We start from the raw sequence: 23,253 nt of genomic DNA on the forward strand, positions 1-23,253 counted from the left end.
TTACATGGCTCACATGATTCGCAAAGAATTTCCGCTTACGTTACGTAGGTTTGCCTCGAAGGTGTGGCTAAGATGTCGCCACCCAATTTTTATTTATGTACTCGCCGAGCTCTAGTGATGAAAGAACCCCTACGAAACCTAAGCGTTCAATCTCTTTTTTATACATGCGAAGGTGTAGTAAAAACAACGCCACTCATTCCCCATCACAGCGGTTTTTAGAATCGGCAACACTGTAGCGTTTCGACTCATTTCTGCTTGAACACTCGGTCGGTTTTTTTAGGCGACTCAGGTTTTCCTTTAGCCCAACAAACTTACTCGTTTAAACGAAAAAGGAAAAGTGGAGTCTACAATTTCTTTCTGTCATGTTGAACTACTTTTAGGGGAATGGTCCTAGAGTCCTGGAATTTTTCGCAATAGGTAGCTTTGAAGGTGTGCCAGACGGCCATTAATTTTCACTGTCTTTAAGCCCCCTCCCCCCTCCTAGGAATTTTTGTCTGAGATGCTCTTTTTGAAAGTGAAACGTGCCCAACTTTTACACTGGTCATGGTACTCTTATGAAAGGTCTCAACGAAAAGAATTTTTCTACCAAGTAACCAACATTAGTCCTCCTCCACCACTCCATATCGTGATCGGATATAATTCCTTAGGTATATCTCAAGAGCAGATTGTCGGAGGAGAATATTACAATGGGCGATTGGGACGTCCGGAAGAAATATACCCATTGGTGATGTCAAAACTCTAAGAGCGAATATCTCGAAAACGGTTTGTCGAAGGAAAGTAATTTAATTGCTGTTCTTTACCTAAATTATTCACTATTACAACCGGTCCTCATCCAAAATTTGAAATGTAAATAAAACTACAATAAACGAATTCTACGTTTTCCGCTTTGAAATAACACTGTAGAAAACTAACACATCCATAGGCTGTATCATCAGTTGAAATATTAACCTATAATGTATTTTCATATTCGGAGCAAAATAACAAATATAGTATCTACCAGTATTTTCAACATTCAATAAATTCAGAGTGATAAACTTTTGACCTAATTAGCATTTAGGTAAATTCGATTTGTTAATTGTTTCACTTCGCGTTTCACGATGCTGGTAGGTCGTATAAGGCAGCTGTTGCTACATTAATAAAGTCAGTCGCTTTGTGGAAAAAATTACAAAAACGTGCTTCGACTTATTATCATTGTATGTACTTTGCACGCTACGCTTGAATTAAATAGATTGTCAGTCTTAAAATTCATAAAATTGCATTCTTTCTGGCAATAATTCTGCTAAGAAGAATTTGGAAAGACTGCCCAAGAAAGTTAATGAAGACGTTCATGTTCATAGTTTTGGGATTGATATACATTGCAATGGCCGAGACATTTTTTAGCGCATTTTTGAAAAAAATACACTATTATATTCGTTATGGCTGGCAGGCCGGCTGTCCGCGTGAGATCTCCACAACTACAATAGCTAGAGAATTCAAATTTTCACTAAAAGCTTTCTGCTATAGTATAGATGTGCAGGCACTAGTCTATTTTGAGTTAGATTACTTGTGAGGTCGATAATTGAAGAAAATAATTTCGATATGGGTTTCGGAGGTGCTATAATTTTACCGTTAGATAGCGCTACCAGTATAAAAGCTTATTATTTACTTTGTGATTGGTTTTACAAAATGAAGACGTACCCTCAATTGAAATTAAATAAAATTAATTATTTAACGCAGCCAAAATTACTCGTGAGATCGATAATTTTAAACTTCGCTAATAAAATACTGACCTGCATTACCAAAAATGCGCTTTAATCATGCATATGCTGATTTACAACTTGTTTCCAGAAGAATACCTTTTTCTTTCCCTTATGGCGGTAGAATATAACGTGGTTATCACTAATTTTACTGTACCCTCGTAGAGATGGTGTAGTATAATATACTCAGACCTATTTATATGTATATCAGTACAATATAATGTGAATGGTATTTCAATGCTAAAGTAATGAGAAAAAAATTATTATATTTTTTATTTTATACCAGAAGTTTGTGACACTTATTTAGTAGTGTCTCTTTAACAGTAAGGGTAGATAAAGTGAAACAAATCATAGTGCATTTCAAATTCAATATCTATCATTATTATTAAAAATGGGACGCGGATTACCAAATAAAATGAAGCTCAGAACATAACACAATTCCATGGAAACGACGGGAGAACGTATTCTGGACGTCTAATTTAAATACCTACAGAATTTTCAGGTTTTATAATGATTTCTATGGATTCTGCTATAAAATAAAGTTTTGTATTATGCAGGACAATAAAGGGAAGGTTGTGGAAAGTTTTTGAATGACTGGGGCCAGCCTCCATTGCAAAACCTTGGACAGGGTGGGTTCTTTTGACGTTTCTGCGGCGATTTCAGCGATTCAATCATTTGTTCTGACATGTTTTCAAGCATTAGCACTTCCAAAGCTGGTGGAGGTTTTGGTTTTTTTAAGTTCAATGGCAATTGGCAGAACAAGAGAGGGATAATAAATAAATAAATCATAAGAGATTCGATGGTGTTCAATGCATTTCGAAATTAGATTCTTGCCATCTATCATTCAGTAATTTAAAGGGCTGCGTTTCTGAATGTGTAAAAATCGTCGTTCATGACTCAAACAGGTCGTCGAAGGGATTAATTCTCGTTCAACCCTTATAATCCGACATCTTTCTATCAGCTTTATACAAATATTAATTACTTCAACGTTTGGTTAAACCTCGGGTTTAACTAACATTTGGAAACCTTGAGCTCATCACCGTCGCTTCAGATGATTTATTTGCAGTTACATATTATATACTGTATATACACCGTAGGTTTACTGGGGAGCGCGATGATGTTAATGTATTTAATTGCCGCTGTGAAGCGAAGGCGAAGTTTAATATATTCATTAAGATAATTTTGAGGTATTAAGGCCCGACAAAGCAGAAGTTAGAGGATAACTTTAGAGGAGTCCGCCAAAATTTAAATGCAGATTGCATATTTGATTTTAATTGAGGCCGGCGAGTTTGAATTAAACCCGTTATTACATCATTAAGTAATCCGTTTGTTCTCGATGTCACTCAGTGCTATTTTCGACTTGTACTCTAAGCTGGTGGTTATTACTAGGCAAATGCAACAGTTGTGTAGTTTGAAGCTGAAAGTTTACGAAATAACGCATAGAACATGCATTCCTAAGTGTTTTCAGGTCGCGATTGTCACGCTATGAAGAGTATTTTGTCTGTGGTATTAGGATAAATATCGGTTTTATTGCAACAAGAAATTTAATGTTAGATGATTACAGATTATTCTTGTTACTATAAAGCGCACTCCCTCTATTTGTTATAGCGAATCCTGTAACGGATTATGTTACAATTGCTTGGCGTTCTTCGCCTTTCGGCACCAAAATTTATCAGAAGCAAGAAAAGTTTTAGGTTATATAATCTTAAATTACGTTAGTATTCAAGAAAAAAAGAAATGGAGATGGACATAGTTTAATATAACGATCAAGTGTTTGCAAAAACGCTACCTTGATGTCAGAAGTGGCATTTAATTGAAACAAGACTCATGACAAAATTAATGATTGAATGTTCGGCTTGAGGAAAAAACCCTTGAACAGGCATGAAGAGTGTTCTTCAAGATCGACTTGAAGATTTCTTTAGTCTACCTGAATGACGGAGGAAACATTACGTTAAGTACATAGGTATCATGCAGTCCTGAGATGGTTACTAAATTTCAAAAATCCAGAAAACCAGATTGCAAAATGGATCGAAATATGCAAGAACAGGACTTCAACATCGAACATAGATCAGGGACAAGCTATCGGAATGCTGTTGCACTGTCAAGAAGGCCTTATCTGCCGGATTGTACACATTGTAGTAGAACAGAAGTAGAGGTGGCACCGGAAACCGTAATTTTGGTGTGAAATTATAATCCAAGGGGCTCGTGTCCAGTGGACTGTTTTTCCCCAAGAGTGGATATTGTTCTAAAACTGCAAAGTGCCGTTTTCTTCGTGATCCTCGGCCCAATTTCTTGCAGTTTCGGGACGAAACAGGTTCTAATAAGGAGGGGGTAATGTGACGATCTAATCTGTTCGTTTGCTTATAAATCCTGTTTTTATTACGATTTGAGTGTTTGAATAACGTTACATACACCTATCCTGATAACTTATACACTACAATATGTATGAATAATATTATAAAAAGACCATGTTTGAGCAAAGGCAAATGTATCCCATAAAAACCTCGCGAGCAAAGATCAACTAAAATTTCCCAGAAAACTAGTTATTACATGTATTTTTCGCTGATTAAAAACTCGAGTGGATTCAAAGTGTAATGTTTGGGCTTGGGCTTAAAGGATTATACAATTATTTTGTAGTGAAATCCAAATTTCGTGCAGCATATTTTTCCATGGAGTATTTTAATCAAATTACCAACATTAATCTCAGACAGACCTTAATCTCAGATTTACTAGTTTTTTTAGCAAATTCCGGATACGTTTATTTGGTCTATTTATGGTTATTTACCCACCGTAAATAATATTTGTTACCGCGTTTAAAGTTTGCTTTTAGGTTGTAAAAATATATACCGAGCAGACAAATTGCGTTGTTTTTCCAAGATAACTGAAGGTTATCTTTTTTTTAAAACTGTATTCCAATTCCAAACACAACATTAGGGTAGTAAAATTCAACAAGTATAAATTGTGGACAATTGTTGTAGCGCTATTTATCACCATATTTTGAATATTTCCCATATTCTGGGTAAGTCGATCTCGTCTGCAACTATCAGGAGTTCTTCCATTTTTTGTTTCAGTGCCGCGTTCCTCCACATTTAGTCTATTACGAGTATATTTGATCTCCACATTTCTACTATCTATTACCCTTTATGTTTCTATGTCATTTTTCACTCACTTTTCATTCTTGTTTCTGTAATTGTCTCCATACGGTTCCAGCACGTCCAATACGTCTTGATGTTGTTTTTTTCAAACGTACCTACTATTTGTATCTTTCTTTGGTTTTTTTCACTATTGGTCCTGTTACGTCCTTAATTGTTTTCGTTTCAACCTCTTTCCATTGTAATTCTACTGTTAGGTTTCTTTGTCATGTTAGTTCCCTGTTTTTTTTTACTGATGTGTTTGTTTCTGTTCCCACCCCACTACTTTCGCCGCCCGTTTCATTTTTAGCTTATACTCCTTGTTCGTCTCTTCTACTTTTTTGTATATTTTTTATTGCATTCTCCTGTTGCCATACTGTGTTCCTTACTTTTTTAAACCTGTTCTCTTTCTTGTTAGTTTTTTTCTTATGGCGTTCTCTATTTAGATCCATACCCATTGTTTCCATAATCTCCTCTATCCTGGTTATATCTCCCTTACAAAATTTCCCAAAACTCATAAATCTTTACTTTTTCTCCAAGTACTCCTTTCTCTTTCTCCCACGACTTTACCTTGATTGTCCTAATTTCCCTTTTTCATTCAAATTGTTTTCATTGTTCTCTATTTCGTTTTTTAAATCATGTACTAATTCTAATAGAAAATAACATCACAGTGTGACCACACTGTCTGTATACAGTCACTGTACCTTTTTGTACAGCGTTTCAATTTAGAAGAGCTAGTGTTGACAACCGGGTATCTCCTTTATGATTGGTCGTTGGTTTCGGTTGCCATATTGGGGCTAAATTGCTATACAGGGCGTTTCAAAAAGAATCATCCGATTTTGTAGGTTTATAATTTTAATACTAATAATAATATGGACATGAGGTTAATTTTATATTAAAGGATAACTAATAAAGTTTTTTTATACACCATTTACAGGTGCTCAATATGGCCCCCTTGAGATGCACGGCATATGTCTATGCGATACTCATATTCGTCCCACACCTTTCTTGAGTGATAGATGCTCTGGGCTGTAGGAGGATCAGCACCATATGTGGTACGAAATTCACGTTGTACGGAAATCACAGACTCACATTTAGCAAACCGTATAACACAAAACGCTTTCTGTTGTTTGGACGCCATTTTGACAATAACTGAGCTGGGCGTTGACAGAAGCGCGCTACTGCTACCTAGCGGAAACCACGCGAAACTCGAGAGCTTCCTCTTACTAACAGTACATTGTTCTATCAAATCGGACTTATAGATGAATAGCAATAAATTTTTAAAATCGGATGATTCTTTTTGAAACGCCCTGTACTTTGATATAGGCGTTTTCACGTTTTTTGGTGATTTTATGAAATTCGGTGAATAAAGGTACTGCTTCAGGTAAAATCTACATTGTGGACATTCGGTTCTATATAAAGATATGGTTTGGTGCCAAAAAGGTTTGGTTATGATGCTCAGTTGTTAAAATTCATAATACGCTTGAATAGGTTTGAATTTTAACATTTATTGCTGAAGCAGAATGAATATTGCTTTTACTTAATGGCAGTAATAGTTTTATGGTACAGTGTTCCTATGCGGCCTTGTTAAGCCCCAATATGACGGATGGATGGCGCTATTCATAAGTCACTGTCCTAATACGGACACTGTATCTTTCTGCATTTCTCCCTCTCTCTCTCTCGATCCTTCCTTAATTCTTTCGGGTGCGCGTTGCTTATAGATTTTGAAGATTTTGCTCTCGTGGTGTTCATTTGTAAAATTTTAATACTTATAAATATACCTGAAAAGGGATTTGTGTTTTGCTATTATAATATTTTCTTTGGAGTTTTTCTCCCTTTCTAGTGTAATCGTTGGCTTAGTCTATCGAATACGCTTTAGAGAATTTATATTTAAAAGTGACTTACGCCGTGAAGTATGTACTAGATATGCCTCAACATTATCGCTTGTTATAGCCAGACGTACCCTCGTTCATGTTCGCAATGAAGCGGTACATGTGGAGATTTTCGTATCTTACAAATACAAATTCAAAGCCAAAGAGTATTTACGTCAAGCCTCGAGCATAATTGAAAGTGAAAATGGGGTTTTGTTGTTTTTCTTATTACACTCATCTATTTTCACACACCCTCTTGATAAAGAGAGATGTGCGCGTACAATTAATTTTAAATTTCTCAAACGTTATTGGAAGAGAAGCATCTGTACTCCTAATATGTGGTTTTTAATAAATATTTGACGAATTTATTTCTCTGAAAGGTATGTTTCAAATTCATATACAGACGATGGGTTTGCCGTGGTGGGTTCTTTTCAAATTACACCAAATTCAAATTAAATCCGCGCCCCACATTTCAACTATTATTTGATTTGAAAAGGCAAAGACGACTACTTGTGTGAGCGATATATGTATATTGTGGTATGATAGTAGGTGTACAATCGAGTTTCATGCGTGATTACGATTTTACGTGTGAATGTCAATTATTGGCCATTGTGTAATATCATACTTGAGTGTACGTTAAATATTGGAAAGGGAAAATCTTGTATCGCTTTAAATTTGTAAAGCAATTTTGAGGGAATATATTAAACGTGTCTATCACTTCCTTCTGTTGGTTTTGTGGAAATTGAAGTATTCAATTTATTCAGCAGATACATTTGTAGAACATACTCTCGTTTTTGCTTAACTGCACACATCCAGCGAAGTGTTTGTTTGGGCGCCGTTCCCGATAGTATATAAGCTAATATTTACGGAGAACAAAAGCGGTTTGATATTCCAGTAGGTATCCTGTTAAAACAGTCACTGATCTTTTCTAAATAAAACCATCATCTACGGGGAGGTTTTTGGGTAGTTGAGTGGGCGCCCTTTCCCTCTAACGAGATTGATTTCCTCTCATACGTGTGCATATGAGACAACTTTGGATTTGCGGTGAGTGGATTGGGTATGTATCCATGCATGATACGCAAACAATGAGGGATCTACAGATGTGCACGCCGTACATCAAAGAGGTGTATGTAGAAAAATTGTAGTTATATTAAATGCTTTAGTTTTAAAAGTTTGTGTTAACTAACGAGCTCATCAAGGCAATCAAGTTGCATGTTTCTTTACACGTTCTTTGATATAAAGTATGAGTGTGATTTATAAAAAGAAAAACACAAAAATGGGATGGTTATTTCGTGATCACGGGTCCCTGCTAACTTTGATTCTTATCTAAAATTCATCTTTACCACGTAATTAGTTACCGGTACATTCTCCTGTTTAAAACATACGTACAATACAAAATATGTTCATGCAAATGGTTCTCATAGGTCGATTTCTCTAGGATTACCAAAATTACCTTAAACGAAATTAATATGCAAATCCCTAAAATTAACCAGTTTGTAAAATTATATGAAATACAAAATTGCGTGGCCCTCAAAATTACTAGTCACTTTATTGGATATAGGAACGCAAAACAATACAATAGAAGAAAATTTGTTGGTTTTTTATTCTTCCAACAGCACGGTTTTGTCTCGAGAAGATCGACAATCACGAATTTGTTTATGAGCAATTTCTTTCTGTCCGGGTAGGCAACTTTCAGTCTACACAAATAACCCCTACGTCTGAAGTTTCTCAGGCTGTGGGCCAGTTTTGTTTTTATTATTTATGAAAAATTGTTGAATTTACGTAAAAAAAGTTTTTTAAATCGGCAGATTAAGAGAATCCCTCTAAAGTCTAAATTATCGTCAGATTAGGGGGCAGCTCGATCAAGATAAATCGGCGGTATAATAATCTGTTCTAGTACTTCAAAATGGCTGTATACCATATAATTTTTTTTCTTTCTACCATCTAATCTATAAGGTTCAATAAAGTGTCATATCTGTAGCTGTACATACAAAAGAATCGAGTGTCTAGTTAGCTGAAGATACAAAGGGGTTTTATAAATTTTTTTGCCTCTTAGGTAATCAAGAGAAAGGTATTACTGTGACCCTTTAATTTCGGGCAACATAAAAAATAAATCGAGCCCCACGATCACCGAGCAAATAAAAAGCCCGGCTAATGTGAACCATACACAAAACACCTCAAACTTAACTAGCTTTCTAATTAAATCTCTCCCAGTACACATCCATATCCCTGCCTTAGACCATGTACAAGGACTGCTATTAGCCCTATGTTTTCAATACCAAATGGGTGCTCACGGTTAGGGTGCACTGAAGTCGCGGGTATATGATTCTCGGGGTAAATTAAAGTCGTGTAAACACCACTCGGATCGCCTAAAGATCAGCTTCTATAGCATCCGAGTAGTAGTGGAAGCTTTACATACTCTTAATCATCTTTTATACGTCCACAAATAAGAATAAGTTTGCTTTTTTGGTATTTCTAGGAGATTAATTAAATGATGTTCGTTGATTTAAAGGTTGAATCTCATAGCAGTCCATGTATTGTATGGTCTAAGATCACAGCACAATAAAACAAATTCAATTTTGATTTAAATTCCAGGTTCATCCTAATCTCTAGATAATTACATCAATCTTTTATAAAAATAAACAAAATACCCAATAAATCAAATCTAAACTGCCACAAATGAATTAACAAAACAAATTGATAAGGAAAAATGAAATGTAATTTTACTATTCTTAACGATTCTAGGAACTAATCTTTTTTACAACGAAACAAATGGATACAGGGTAGATACGCAAAATCGTTTTGTGCTTAATCGTAAGGAATTCCACCAGATTAATTAAATGAATTGAAATGAACATTTGATTAGTAAATGAACGACCCGTATTCACTTCAGGCGACTGGACCTATACCTAAACGTCCAACCCGACATTGTTTACACAACATTATGGAATATTATTTTCTTCTGAAGCTAACCTCTGAAATTATGATTGGGTTAGATCTACTGGAGACACACCGAATCACTGTGGAAGTGGATGTATACAACCGGAATAAGTAGAGCTTGCTCTTCCTTGTAAGTAGAGCTTGCTCTTCCTTGTAAATGCCCTATCTCGGTGGGGATATCTTCCATAGCTGAGAGTAGGTAACCCCAACATAATGATCTGCCTGCCATCTTGTTAAAATTTGGCAATTTTACAGGATTCTAAATTCAAACATTTCCCTTACCTTGCAATGTACCAGGGGACTAAACTCATTTTTTATTTTAAAAGGATTTTTAAATACCGTCCAATAGTTGCTGCAGAAAAGGACAATGTAAAATGGTAACCGTAACCACAACTGTTTAATAGCAATGGCAGAGGGATTAAAACATTTTAATCTCTCTAATGTGAGCATCGAATAATGAAATTACAAAAAGGTTTTTCCTCGGTAGTTGTATATCACGGCAACCCGTTAAAATTTGCATGCGTGGATACACTGCCCAAGTTTTGTATACGTATATGAGATTTTGGCTACAATTCATTCAGGAACTACGCATTTAATAATTGGGGTTGGAAAGCCTCAATATACCTAAACATGAAATTTACATAATATGAAATAATATATTCCGTTGAATATTAAGAAGTTTCTATTAAAATTGATTAATTAACGGTTGCGTAGCGAAAGCATGCATGAATGGAAGTTATAAAGCGTCCACGTTTTTACAGTTACAAGCTGCGTGACGCTGATAACCCTCGACGTTAAGGGAACTTTGCTTTTGACATATACTCTACTAACACGCACAACTAATCTCTGGAAATTGACAATTAGGAAATAGGTTTTATAGTTTTATGGGTAAAACAACGATGCTACCTTACAAGGTGAAGGTGGTTAGCGTAATTTAATTCGTTTCTGAGAATACTGGCAATAATGGCATAATCTGCCAATGCTTCGTTAATTTCATTAATTTTGAAAGGAAAATTTCGGGGGCAACTCTAAGATCAGCCAGAGCAAAATCCATCAAGCTTATATTGGATTGTAAGGTATAGAATTATGTTTTGACACATTTATACAAACTGTTAACCAATAATTTATGAGAGTAATTACAGGTATCGCACTAAGGTTTAAACTATTCTGAATTTTTTTTATTAAACCATGAAAAAGATGTCACACAAACAAATTGCTCAAAGCTCAGTTGGCAAAAAAACTTTTACTGCGTTAAAATTTCATTATGAGTAAGATAAAAGGGCTACACCATCGAGCGGTAACACAGAATAAATTGCGATGGAATGAAAGATTGTTTTTTAATATCTATAGAGCATTGTTTTTCTAATGGATTCCGGATGTCAGGAGACGAGATGTCGAGAATTTGGATCATATTCAATTATCTTAATTAGAGCTATTTGATTACAACTGCGAATTTGGCATGAGGTCTTTTCAGCATCGTGAAAACCGCATATCTTGGTCACATTTGGGAATGATTTAATACCCTCGATCCTGTTCGATTTGTAGGGCGGGAATTAAGCAGACGAATTAACGACATAAAGGGAATAGTGAAATCCGCGCGTTTATATCGCATTAATTGGAGTTGTGTTCGGTCGAGGACAGATTGATTAAACCCGCTGTGTTATTTTTTGATACAAAAAATTCAGCTGTGACACCATTAGGGAACAAAAGGAGATTAAACTTAATTTTGACGTAGTAAGCGTTGATTGAAATAATTCATTGATGGCTCCGTTATATGACATAGCTAATACAGAATCATATTGTACCCTATATCATTGCATTCGTATTAAAAAATGCTAGTTAATACAGTATGTCCTTTTTCCGGCCCATATAAAAATATGAAGTTGATAATTGTTTTTCAAAGAAGAAACGTCACAGTAACTATTTATTTATTTTTTTATTTATTATCCCTCTCTTGTTATGGGCCCTCAACAGGCTTGCGCCCAAATACAGAGTGATCCGCATAATGCTTTTTAGAGGGGCCCCTGCAGAAGGTCTTAAGTTGTTCTATACTACTCCGGTATTTACCTTACGAATTAGGAAAACTGCAGGAAAACCTAATTCGGAGTAGCCGGCAGAATGCTCGAAACTGGTCTAAGGTAATTTCCATCTTTGCCACAGATGAAAAATTCACCTCAACCCAGGTTCGAACACCCGACCTCCGGATTTATAACTCAACGCTCTACCATTGAGCCATAATGCCGGTCTCTGGGAACCATCTGGTAGAGCGTTGTACATAGCCTGAGCGAATGCGTGCCGTCGGGGATTGATAAGAATGGACCCCGGAATAGCAATCAGAATGCTGTTCAATGTAGACGAGTTCATAGATCGAAGTCAATAGAACGGTGAGAAGTGCTAGAATTTTCCATCATGCACCACCACACATCGCAAATGAGAACTGTAGGATTTTTCCTGTTGCACAACACATCCGGGTGAGATTTTTCTGTCTGTGGATGAAGGGTGTGTAATTTCGAAGAGTTTTCCATCCTACTATAAATTCGCATGTTCTTGCTCGCATCGGTAGTAGACAACAACCCCCCGTTTTTGATGTTTGATTGATCGCGCACGTAAATCACTATCAATGTAGCCCTCTGCGACAAATGTTGCTCTACAACTTTTGACCTGAACTTGAGATGCAAATAAAAGACAAAAGTGTACTAATTTTTTATGAACCCACCTCGAAGTTCAGTAAGGAAACGTTCCTGACACTCCCTTCTTTACGTCAAAACGTTCGCGTGTACCACTTGGGGTAGCAAGCAATTGAAGTAGTATCGAGCTCCATAGATGTCGTATTGATTGCGAATTCCCTTAGGTCGAGGTTCGAAATTGTGGTGTGTGAAGTTTACCAGAAAGGACAATTTTCCGAAATATGTGGACACATTTGCCTTACTGTCCGAACTAGACTGAACAGGTTTCCGTACTGGCTTTACACGGCTTTAGTTTTCTTTAGTTCAATGTTCGTTTTAGTTGATAATGGATTAAAATACTGCCGAGTTTAGAGTTGAAAATGCGCTTCGAAAGCATTCTGATTAATTAATTTGCCATCCCTAAAGTCTGCAATAAAAAATAGCGCACCCGCTCGAAAACTGTGACGTCACGAGTACAATGTTACCGATTCCTGCACTCAAATTGGTTCGCTTTTCTTCTCCGTCGCTCACCTGAATTTTGTTTAGAAACTCCGTTCTTCGTCTATCTCTATCAACACAAAAAATATATACCGGTCCGCTTGAAACTGGTGTCTTTTATTAATTTACAACACACCTAACCTTCTTGAGCTTAAAACTCGTGAACAACTTTGTTAAGCTGCCGCTGCGCGATAACTTCGCAACTTTCTCAATTAAAATGCTCATTAACTTCGCCAGAGCTTTTTCACCAACCACAGACCCCTATTCTTATCTTTTAACGCAATTTTCAAGAAGATGAGATGCGCTGTTGCGACTACTCCAAAGCAATCGTGTCTTGTTGAGCTTGACCTCTACGAGCTTTTAGATCCTTGATAAGCATGCGAATTTCTAGTGGTCTTTCAAAGCCTTTAAAGCCCTCAAGATCTGGCTACGCAAAAACAGACAATATGAATCCATGCAATTTAAGAATATTCTGTGAAATTCCGTGCTATCATTCCATTATCCATTTGTGGTCTTTAATTTCCCTCTTTTTAAAAGTATTTGTACTGCAACCTACCCTCGCATGAAAACGCTCAGTAATTTAGTGCGGTTTCTTGTTGAGCAATTTCAAAGAGAGACGTTTCTGTTTGAATTTTTATTTTATTTCCAAGCTTGCATATAAATATCATTGAGGAGAAATAATGTTGCCTTTTCCGTTTGACGGTATTTGCATCTTGTATCTTGTTTAAAGCGAAACAATAATAGTGGCGTATATTATTAATAACATGCTCCCCCATTTACGTGAAATTAATGCAAATGGATTAGTGAACCGTATTCGCCATTACAGTTTTATAATTCTGGATGCATGGAATGAAAATTGTATTTTTAGTAATTAGAGCTTATGCTTCAAAGAAGGTTTAGATTAATAATTCAATATTTGGTTTCAGAGTGTGTTGTAATGGAGGTATCGAATATCGCATGATTGACGCGGAAATCAATTCCACCGCATTGCTGTAAGTAGGAATAACATACGATTTGTGTTTTAGTTGTGGTTAAACTAAAAATAACCAAAATCAGTGCCAGAAATAATACAAATAGAGTTGCTAAAATACATAGGGTGTTACATTTAAAAAATATCAACTTTGAATCAAATCTCAGAAACGGATTCTATTCTATGTAAAAATATCTAAAATATGTAGTTTTTACATTTTTCTATCTTACATGATATGATAACATCCCAAAAAGTCTAACTTTTCTGTTTGTGGTACTAAAAGTTACACGAAAAATTGGCACAGGGTCGAGAAAATTGCAAGTCTTTATCTTTAAAAACAGCTGAGATACACTGCCGTCTCAATCAAAATAGAACACGCGGTACAATTCATATTCTGAATACCTAATAGTATCATACCAATAAATGACGGGCTTTGTATTCTGAAGTATTGGTATCATATATCTAAAACAAAAACGGGAGTTACCAGAAACCTGGTAACATATTGATTTGGCTGACCTGTTTCCCTACACATTTTTTATTATATTTTAATTTTATATTTACGTGGGCGAGGTTTCAGCCAAGGCTGCTCTACCAACCCAACCCCATTATACATTTACAAAATATATCCATGCCTTGGTAAATCGCTAGTGCTAATATTTTAGCACAAAAAATGGTCCAACTTTCTGTTATGAATCTTTAGGTGCACTAAATGAACTCAATTTTAACGCACGACAGAGTTTTTGATACCTTTTAGGGTTAATCATTATTTTTGAGGCATCCGCTCATAGATAAGGTGTTGTAGTATCTCAAGTTCTCGGTCTGTAAATGAGACTAACATTATTTTTTAAACTTTTCAATCGGAATTACACGGTCTAAATAAAAATGTAGAATAATTCTTATTGGACATTCTAATAGGGAATAATTTTGAGGAGAGGTAATAGAAGAATTTGCTATAACAAAAAAAGTTATGACTAATTTTCGGCTTTTTTTACTAGCGTTCTTAGACTATTTACAATCTACGGACTGTATGAAATATTAGTAGACTAACAAGAATAGCACAAACTTTCAGCAACGTTACAAAACCATCCAAGTATAACCCTAACAAATCTAAATTCCCACCCAATTTACACCCACATTAATTCCAAGTCGAGTCTTGTTAAAAAATCGTCACCAAATGGACATAAAGTCTCATTTTGTTTAGGTGTTCTTTATCCGGACTTGTATAACACAACGTTTTTTCCACGGCAAAACATTCTATAGTAATACAATAGCAAGAAGAAAACTGATATGTACGGTATATTTCGATTTTTTAGTTATTTTAGTGCTGTCTCTGCTATTGATTATTCAAGAACGAGACTATATACGACACTGTCAAGAAAATAGAGTTAAGGTAGGTACACACCTACAGGTGCACCTGTAGCAGCTGACTTGTCAAGTGGATCCGGGACTATGAATGAGTAAAAGCTGTCAGTTTTCGTAACTGCGAAATGACCTGACGCTTGTCGTGAAGGTTGACAGGTCGCAGGTGAACCTGCCACACCTCATCAACCATTGACTGGTAGGTGTGTAGGATTTCCTGGGTTAACGTGTCAGATGTCACCGTTAGATTGCTCCGTTTTCAAACATTTTTAACTAACTGAGTGTAGGGGTGGATTCAGAGGTGTTTTGACAGGTTGAGCTGACAGGTCATATGCGACGGGGGATTAGACAGGTGTGTACCTACCTTTAATTACATAAATTTAGTAGGATATTTTTATATCAACTTGTAAAGGTATATTCCCTGTTGTAGTCTATAGAAGCTATACCGAAGGTGAACAAAAAAATCCATTACACATCTCCTTGAACGCTATAAAAAACATTATTTGAACGTTAGGGGATGATATTTCAGTTTTAGTACCGATTAATAGTTAATAAATGTTGCATTCATAAAGGAGAACATTAACTGTTTCCTCGTTTCCCAGCCTTTAAGATACTCGTTACCTAAATATGTTTATAGCACGTACGTGAATAACTTATGAAGTTTGTTTTTTTACAGCGCACGCACGCTCCCGTGAGATAAAAGTTGCTATTTGTTTTTAAACTTTTCACGAACACGTGTCTTATAAAAGATTCACATATAATGGGCAGTTTCCTGACAAACGTCAATTAATTCACAGGAATCTGGTTAAATTTTAAAATTTCGCCCACTTTCGCATCTACCTCGTAACAGTAGCAGATGAAGGGATGTATTGACGTTGTAATTAACTCTTTAACTATGTGCAACTTCTTTTCTCTAATGTAAGAAACTTTAAAGGTAATGGAGCGACTAAGGTCAATGGTATTTGAATGTTATCATTTTAAAATTATCAACAAATTAACCACATTGTGTACTTTAATTGGCGTTTTCCTTTAGACTTAAAAGAATTTAAATGTAACTGTTAATTATCATTGTTTGTTTATGTAACGTAATTGAGTGTAATTGCTACAAACGTTTCACATTATTTATTTTGACCATAATGAGGTCTCAATGGTGTACTAAGTACTACCCCTAGTCTGGTGGAATATTTTTCGGAGCGCCACCTAAAACAATTGATTCATTCTTCTCGTACTCTGGGCCACTTTTCAGATTGAACACAATTTCCATTCTACAATCTGCAGAGATGTATTATTGTACGTATTCGTATGATAAAAATGGGCGCCGTGAACCGAAAGCTACAAAAGTGGATATGGCGAATAATTCGCACCCGAGTAATTCGTAGCGGCATAATTACCACAGATACTTCCCTTCCGGATAATCCGCATTGGGACAGTTCGCACCATGAAATTTAGTCTTCAAAAATTCGCATTAGAGATACTTCTTAAATGATTTTAGTATTTAGCAAACAACACATTGCAATTGCGCATACCAATTTTTCCAGTAGGAAGATGTACCATGCAGTGGGAATTCTAGGTGCGAATTAACCGCAAATTTTTTTAGTGCGAATTGATTGGGTGCGAAATATCGCGGTGCGGTTTATCTTTAAAGCGAAATTTTTCCTAGAACCATCGCTATTTATTTTTCATATTCCCTATATTGCAATTGTCTTTTTTTTTACTCTCGGAATAATTCGCACCTTGGCAGTTAACACCGAAGTAATACGCAACGGACTTACGAATTTCTTGGACAATTTGGCACTTGCATCTATAGCAATTACGGAGAAAGTTGAGGTTTTTATCTAAACTACCATCTAGTCGTCCTACCTTGGAAATACTGGTTTGCGTTTTAATTAGGTTTCGAGGAAATGGAAATTGGCTCATTGAAATTTTACCCGCGCTCGTAGCGGAAGAAGACCGCGCGCGCAGTTGACTCTGCCGTGGCTCAAAAACGAATTTTGACCTGAGCTCTCCGACAGCCCAAAACCGAATTTCGGGATCAGTCCCGACAAAATACCGCTAATTGGTCACATTTGATCATGAACGAATTGAATTCGCCCAGATCCACGAATGAAAATTAATCACTTCCCATGGACTCGAAGAGAGATCATTAGGCATACTACTGTTTTGACCACGCAAACCCCATTAAGACAGCCTTATCTACTCTCCACGCTCGAGATGGGAGACATTAACCGATTAAACGATGCTCATGCACACGCAAACCGGTGACACATAAAAAAAGGACCGCCAACTTTATTACGAACTTTTTTGAAAATCTAGATTTACTGAAATTTTGGAATGATTGATCCTTTAACGCTGTAACTAACTTGGGGTAGCTCGCGCACAATCATTGAGCTTTCAAAATGAAATAAAAACTATCGGAATAGTAATGGTAATTTAATTTAACAGAAAAATAAATAAAAGAACAAAATAATGGGGGAATGGCTGGACATATGCCCGCGAATGTTTCTGATCTAGTAAAACACTTCTCGAAATTCCCACGGGAACGGGAACGGGAATAAACGCGATTTTACACTTTACAGCCGAAACTGCGACAGATAGAGATTTGACATTTAAAACGTAGGATTCTTTGAACGGAATGGGGAAAAATAGATATACGACGTTGACTAATAGGCGGTACGAAATCATCGAGAACGATTAGAAAAAATAGTACGAAATAACAATACTGAAGAGTTTTATGGAATTATAATATAAAGGGTGTCCGAGAATGCTAGTACAGAACGCAGATTTTTCTAATTGATTCATAAAGTACAGTAAATGGACTGCTTTTAGCCGTACAAAATGGGTGGTCACGAATAGGGGGCACTTTAGTTGTGACATCGGGTAACTTCGGACAGACTCGTTTTACCTTGAAACTCACATACCCGGGTGATGTCTTTGACCATAATATGAGTTGCAATTAGCAGTCCATGTACTGTATGGTCTAAGATGGAATGGCTTATCGGGTAATAGTGGCCTCCATAATTCTGCTGGCACATTTGAACCCTTCATAAAATTTTCCATAATCGCCGTTTGATATGAATGTGGCTGAATTCCATTGCCTCGCGTCGCTCACAGAATTCCCTGCGTCGGACATGAAACGGCGACCATTCAAGTGCTTCTTCATGAATCCAAAAACGTGGAAATCGCACAGCGACACGTTAACCATGGTGGCAATTCTTCCCATTAAATTGTCCTGGTCGTAATTGAACTGAAGCTATTGTCATCATACATAGTAGCCATTCTGCGATTGGTTTCGATCGGATTCACCCCTTCAACTGGCGAGAAACGCACACCTCGCTTTTCCTCCTTCCACCCTGTATCCATATCCCAGCAATTATTGATCGCTGTAAGTACTGTCTGAGCGTCACCACGAGACGTTTTATTTGCAGCTTCAACTCCAGGGTGAGTACCAAATCCTTTTCTAATTTTTCATGCCGTGCAAGTTTCAAAGCTTGTTACGTTTCCACATCGTGAACACCTTCAATGAACGTCTGCAGCGCCATCTGCTCTATAAATATTTGCTTCGAGTTTCGCTCGATATTTGTGTTGTTTCGTTGCGTTTCAGATGCATCTAAAATGTAATCTCCACACCGAGCTTCTAACAGATACGATTTGTACAAGATCTTATTGCTGGTGTTCTGGAATCGTACGCAAAGCATCCAACGCATCTCCACGTAACACAACTACTTCTAGCTGCAGCAAACTCGAACTGTTTCAAGTAGGTGGATTTTCGATCGATAGTTGGTGGCTTAACTCGAACCTTTGTTGTACCAAGACTACCACACAGTTCGGGGACTTCTTTGCGGGACTATTGCGGAACATCAAGTAGATTTTGTGTACACACGACATATAAGTTTCGTAGCTCATCGATTTTGTTTTCTCCCGTATTAATCCTACCTTGAACATCTTGTACATCACCTTGGAGACTCTGTATCTTTTCTTCAATCATACCTGTTATTTTCTGACCTACTTCTATTTTAACATCCATGGCTTGTTGATCGGACTCGATTCTAGCTTTCATTGATTGTTGACCAGCTTCGATTTAGCTTCTATTTGAGGTTCCATGGGTTGTTTACCGCGTTTTGATTCAGCTTGGCCAGCTTCGAATTTAGCTACCTTCATCTGTTAACCAGCTTCGAATTGAGCTACCGTGGTTTGTTCACCGGTTTTTACATCTTGACCAGCTTTCATTTCTTGCATTAGTTGTAGATGTTCTTCCATTTTTCACACCTGACAAACTTTCACTAACTGTTCCCTTAAACTCACCCCACACCTGACACTAGCGTAACGTAAATTTCATTACGTGATTTATTGTCTACAATTAATTAACAATGAAGTTATAACAGTATTGAAATGGGTTAATTTATAACAGTTACTTAATTAGCATTTATATCTCACAATTTATAACGTAACACGAGTGCGACTTATTTATTCCAATGCTAAAACTAACAAAATTACACGCGATTCAAATATTCAATTTACTTATATGGCCAATGGTCTCAAGAAATCCGAATACCTCCGAAGTCTGCTTATCGCATTTTTCGGAAAGAACGCTCTTAAGTTGAATGAAAGCATTCCACCTCGACGTCTACTGGATTTTAGAGTATTCGCTACAAAATTAATTCATAACTATTAACCAGACCATCTGAATTTAATTTTGTGGGTATTTTTGGCTCTTAAAATGAAAGGGGGTGCATAATTTTAGCTGCGGGTGCGGCGGTAAATGCTAAAACTAAGCTAAATCTTCCATTAAACTTCGCTGTAGCTAAATGGTATTGCAATTTTTAATTTTTAAAGTCAACATTACAAATTGCAATCGGTCGGTGGTCCATTTTGAAATGAAAGCCCTGTATTCATCATCAATTAGTAATTTCAGGCCAATACCATTCCTTAGGTCAGAACTGCCCACATCCATTTTAATTTCACTTTCATTACATAATAAGGAATACATTTAAAGCGTGTTAATAATGGATTGTTTTGGTTTCAGAAACCAACCTTTTTGTGCAGAGTTTTGTGTAATTGGATAACGTGGATTACTTTTGGGAATTACAAAGTTTTAACGCGATAACGTTTTCATTCCGGGATTCATCCCACATACGAGAAATCGACTACGGAACTGTTACGATTCAACAATTCCACTTGCACTAGGTATAAATGTGTGTAAAGTTCTATGTCTAGAACCAAATTTACGTTCCCAATACAATATGTCCCCTGATTCACCCGTAGCTACTGTTTATTTTTATGTATTTAATAGAGCTTTTCTCAGCTCCACATGCGACAACTGACTTTTAGTACGTTATGAAGCAAGAGGTAAACACAACATGAATGAGAATCCTAATCGTAGGTCTTAGAATTTCAATTGAAATAAAAGCCAGTCTGTGGCCCAACGAGCAAATTATAAGTAAAATAAATGGAACTAAAGAAAAAGCTCTTTGAATCTAGCGTTGTTTAACGACCGTGGACCGTTATCCCGTCAGTTAATGCGGAAGATCGCATTAAAGGAGATACTAAAAAAATTAACGAGCATTTCGTCTCCATTAAGAGATTCTCCTGCTCTAAAAAAATGGGCAAATTACGCAGTTCATTTTAGAATATGTAACTGTGGAATTATACAAAGTGTTGCATTATTACTGCGCTCTTAGACAACGAAACGATTGAAGAAATCTAATCTTTATATTTATAATTCTGGGGTGCAAGCATTTCGTGTGTCGAGGTTGCATATGAGATGAGGATGTCACCTGTCGTCTTCCAAACTTTAATCCACTTTCATTTTCCTATTCTCAAAATCTCACACTACCCCTCAAGTCAATTTTGTCAAATAATTTGTGTGGTGAAAACGGTCCGTTTGGGAATTAATTTGCGTTCCTTCGTCGATCTTTGTCTCAGTGCTTCATTCACTAATAGCTTTCCTAAAATGATATGGTGGAAAAACGGAGCTACAAAACAGCGCCAAAAGAACGACAAAAGCATTTTTAGGACCATGCAAAAAGCTCCAGTTTAAAAGATAGCATTCACACGACATTAACAAAAAACGGGCGCTGTTCCGACATTTTATAATTTATACTTAATATTCATCATGGTTTATGTTGTCAACTAGATTAAGATAGTATTCCTCGGCAACAGCATGAAGTAAAATCGATTCTCACGGAAATGTCTTTTAGCTAAAACATTTTAGGGATGATTAATGCGAACCCTTAATATTCATCACGCCTGTTTATTACCGAAACTGTTTTTCAAAGTACCCCCTTTTCATTGCTGGCGCGTTTCGTAAATTTTAGAGAAGACGGCCGAGTTTATTTTTTCTATAATGCTATACTTGCCGCCGTAGCCGCAAAAGTTAAACGGATAGGAAACCGGTTGTAGCTCATAACTTTTTTAATGGGCGGGTAAATTGAAAACCGTGAAAATAGGTAGAATGGCGTTTTATAAGATATAGACTGAAGCGTGCGGCCCTGAGTTTATATAAATAAAAGGACACGAAGTAAATTGGCTATTGAAAGTTCACGATGGAGCTGGGCTTTTCTTTTTAAATTACAAAACGTCAATTTGTCTTTGGCATTATTCTTGAAGGACAATTGATAAATTGGGAAGCATTACGGGCTTTAGTGGCTCTCGTGTCAAATCAAATGAAAAAATGCAAATTACTTTTAATTTATCCCATAAGTGATGTCCTGGTCTATGAAGATCGTTACAGAAATAAACACGTTTTAACCCTGAATTTTGCCTTGTTTTTGATAGAAAAACCGTCAGCGTCGTCTTTTAAGAACTCGAAAACGAGATATCTGTATCTGAATTTGAAAAACCATTAAAAGAACAACGCGTAATAGTTTTAAAATACGCAGAACAAAATATGATTGCAGTTTTTTGTGAAAATTTGACCCTCGAATTTTGATACTCCGCAAACTTTCTCCTTCTTCGATAGTGTTATTGAAGTTAAGATTTATTTAAACTACATTTATTCATGAGAATCTTCGCAAATTATTTAAATGTTATAAACAAGGAAAGTGCACGGTCCCACCTTAGCAACTTCCACAGTACCAGCAAGTTTGTCCATGTCTGAAAAACGGACGATCTTGTGCACTACTGATCATTTCAGTCGTGGGAGCGTTTAAGGGTTGGATTAATTAAAAAAATCTTAATTAAGGTTTCCAGATCGGAACTGTTGACCGCATCCATATGGCGACGAACTCGGTAAACGGTATAATTAAAAAAAAAGTTCATTACGGCACAAGAAAATACACTTTTGTTTATGTAGACTTGAATTTACAAAATAAACGGTGGGAAGGGCAACAGTCGGCGGAACGGTACAACTCGAGCGCCACTAGGAGATTCGGAAATCTTGCTTCTGGCCAAGACGGAAGCACAACGTAAGTAAAGGTATCTAAAGGGAAAACAAAACAAAGGACAGTAAATCCCATTTATAATTAACGGAATGAAAATATCACTCTGCAATTCAAAATATATCGACAGATAACATGCGATCGAAAAATGTGGAAATGGAACTCGGATTTTCCAGCCGTCCGCCGCACTTAGATGACGTTCAAATTTAAAATTTCTTTAATTAATTTCTCGGCTTCTGGTCATAATAAAAATCCGCGACCACCCCCCAAAACTCGCACCAATTAAGCGCGCTTCATTTGATACTAAACGGAATCTAATCAGACGACGTTTGCTTCAACACACTTGATTAGATACCGGTATTTATGCTCAATCAAATGGCCGAGCTAAAATTTCCAGTTTCGGTAGTCCAGTAAGGCCTATTGTTAATTTAATTTTTGGGTCAAGCAACAGGTTACATATCAGATTTACGTGTAAGCGAGCCTGTTTCTGTCCTAGTTTTAAATAACCATTGAGCAACTAAAATCGTAGGGATCATTAATTAACGGCGCTGAAATCATACAATATTAATTTGTCCTCCTCTTCCAATCGAAGAGAGTTTTCGGATGCTGCAAAGTTAATTTTGATTTCTCTACGGAAATGGCTATTAGCTACATTACCTTGATTTCCTTATCGGCGACTAAAACGGTGCTTGAAATGAAAGCAATT

The 23,253-nt window shown here is 36.5% G+C and overlaps 1 long non-coding RNA gene across 1 annotated transcript in view; it reads left to right on the top strand.

Moving 5' to 3' along the window:
- LOC116172199 overlaps positions 1-23,253 on the top strand; it is a 45,419-nt gene that overhangs the window by 6,838 nt on the left and 15,328 nt on the right. The window contains exon 2 of the long non-coding RNA XR_004145606.1: positions 13,769-13,834. This is a non-coding gene — a long non-coding RNA (uncharacterized LOC116172199). The remainder of the gene's footprint in view (positions 1-13,768; positions 13,835-23,253) is intronic.

Source organism: Photinus pyralis, unplaced genomic scaffold (assembly GCF_008802855.1).
Source record: "Photinus pyralis isolate 1611_PpyrPB1 unplaced genomic scaffold, Ppyr1.3 Ppyr1.4_LG5, whole genome shotgun sequence".
NCBI lineage: Eukaryota > Metazoa > Arthropoda > Insecta > Coleoptera > Lampyridae > Photinus > Photinus pyralis.